Genomic DNA, 2778 nt, shown 5'->3' with positions numbered 1-2778 from the left:
TCATGCAGTCAAGGCTTTGTGTCACACATAGGTATGCATATATATATATATATATATATATATATATATATATATATATATATATATATATATATATATATATATATATATATATATATATTAATATCGCATTTGATACTTATTGCCTTTAATATGCCGTATAGTATACATGTAATTTAATATGTTTTATTTAATAAACATTGATAACTATCAAAATTATTAATTTTATTACGTCACAACACTTCCGGAATCATATGAGATGCGTACTTCGAGCCCGATTCGTCAGTGTACTTTCATTTGTCTTCGAGAATGGATGTGGTCCACTCTCGCTCGTCAGACAAAACACGTTTTAATAGATAACTACGTGGTGGTTATCATTTAAGTGTTTATAATCACGTAGTGGTTATTATTTCTTTTTCATATTTAATACGTTACGAGGTAGCGTAGTTTTTTTTAGTTTTGGTTTGAGGCTAACGTGAGTTAGAAAATGGCGGGTGTTGAACACCGTTCGGCCAATTCGGAGAAGGAAAAAATGAAGTGTGAAACTTCCAAACGTGCCTCAAGAAAAACAGAGAAGAAAACTACTACCGTGGGTAGTTAAGAAGGCGGTATAGCTAATGCTGCTGTAATAATGTAGATAACAGCGAGGACCGAGCAGTTACTGGTGAAAGTAACGTGGCAAGCACGAGTTCCTCGACTCCTGGAATTGTGGAGGTAATGACATTATTAAAGTCAATAAAAGAAAACCAAGATAGTCAAGACAAAAAAATTGAAAAGATGAAAAGTCGTGTGAATGAACTGTATTATGGTGACATGACTGAGTTAGAAGAAGAGGAGTTGTTACTGCCTCCTATATTAAACCAGTCTTCTGATGTTGAAGTTGAGAGGGATTCGTGTGAACCCCCGAGTAAAAAACGTAGAGAGGATGGTGAAACCTCTAGATTTAGACAACTCGGGGTTATATATAAAGTCACAGAAGATTCTGATGAAAATGTTGATGAGGAATTGGCAGCAATGATAAATGAACTCTTCAGGGAAGGATTGAACGATGATTATTTTACTGAACTTTTGAAGAGTATAAAAAGGCCTGAAAAATGCAAATCATTGATAAAAACTAGAGTTAACCAGGCTATGTGGAGTTTTCTAAATCCAGATACACGTACTTGTGATGCAAAATTTCAGGTTATTCAATCAGCTGTAGTTAAATCATCAGTGAACTTGACAAAGTTAGCAAGTAAACTCAATGAAATGGATACTGACATTGTTGAAGGTTTGCAAAGCCTGATAACTTTAGCTACAGATAGTTTAGCCTTATTGGGGCATACAAACAAATTGATAAATGTTAAAAGAAAAGAACTTCATAGACCGGATTTAGGTAGAGAGTATTACCATTTAAGTTCACCTTCCTTGCCTTTCTTAGAATTTTTATACGGTGATGATGTGGCAAAATCAGTAAAAGAGATTCAAGATGTGAACAGAATAAGTAATAAAGTACATGGAAAGTTTCACAGAGGAAATTTCCGAGCGGGATCATCTTTCAGAGCTCGAGGACGTCCCTATGGTAGAGGGGCAATGAGAGCAAGAACCCAAAGAACTAACAGCAGTTGGGGTCGTTGGTCAAACAACTCGAGTGCCAAAGACAGTACAAAAAACTTAAAGGGGGAGCGCGGCTCTAACAAATAGAGGCTGAGGTAAGTACAAAATTAAACAGTTATGTTTTTTGTGCAGGAAGATTAAAAAATTTTTCCTTTGAATGGCAAAAAAATTACAGAGGATAAGATCATTTTAGATATTGTTAATAGTTGTCATATTGAATTTGATGAAGACTTGGGTTTACCATCTCAGAGCGTGGTGACTCATTCTGTGTTTGCAAAGTCTGAAATAGAAAAAAATAACCAGCAAATCAATGAATTTTGTGAACTTGGCATCATTAAGGAATGAGCATTTGTAAAAGATCAATTTTTATCTCCAATTTTTACTATACCTAAAAAGAATGGAGAGTTGAGAGTAATTCTAAATTTAAAAGGATTAAATAAGTACATTCCTTACCATCATTTTAAGATGGATTCTTTTGAAAGTGCTATAAAATTAGTGACAAAAGATTGCTTTATGGCATCACTAGATCTTAAGCATGCATATTATTCTGTACCAATTGCAGAAAGCCATAGAAAATATCTAAGATTTATTTGGCTTGGAAAATGTTTTGAATTTTTCTGCTTGCCAGTGGGTATTGCCTGTGCTCCCCGACTGTTTACAAAATTAATGAAACCAGTATATTCTACCCTAAGGGTTATGGGTCATTTAAGTGTTGGTTACATTGATGATTCTCTTCTGATAAGTGACACATATGAAGAATGTGTAAAAAATATATCAGATTCAAGATGTTTGATAGAAAGATTAGGATTGGTGTTAAATGAAGAGAAATCTGTATGTACGCCATCTAATTGTATTACATTCCTGGGGAATGTAATTGATTCTGGAAAAATGATTGTAACCTTAACTCAAAGTAGGGCAGACACAATTTTGGAAGAAAGTTCAAAAGTATGGAAGAAAGGAAAATGTACAATTAAATTGTTGGCTAAAGTAATTGGCTTAATTGTGGCAAGTTTTTCTGCTGTAGAATATGGTCCATTATTTTATAGAAGTTTAGAAATGGACAAGATTAAGGCATTAAAAGAAAATAATGGAAAATTTGATGCTATGTTAAGTATCTCAGAAAAATCTAAAAGTGAATTGTTTTGGTGGATAGAAAATGTTCACTCTCAGAAGAGAATCATA

General features: G+C 33.6%; 1 pseudogene; it reads left to right on the top strand.

Moving 5' to 3' along the window:
• Positions 1–324: 324 nt before the first annotated feature.
• LOC128184165 (uncharacterized) lies at positions 325–1683 on the top strand (annotated as a pseudogene).
• The last annotated feature ends 1095 nt before the right edge of the window (positions 1684–2778 follow it).

The sequence above is a fragment of the Crassostrea angulata genome, chromosome 5 (assembly GCF_025612915.1).
Source record: "Crassostrea angulata isolate pt1a10 chromosome 5, ASM2561291v2, whole genome shotgun sequence".
In the NCBI taxonomy this organism is placed as follows: Eukaryota; Metazoa; Mollusca; class Bivalvia; order Ostreida; family Ostreidae; genus Magallana; species Magallana angulata.
Note: the sequence above shows the minus strand (reverse complement) of the source record. Positions and strands in the feature narration are given on the sequence as shown.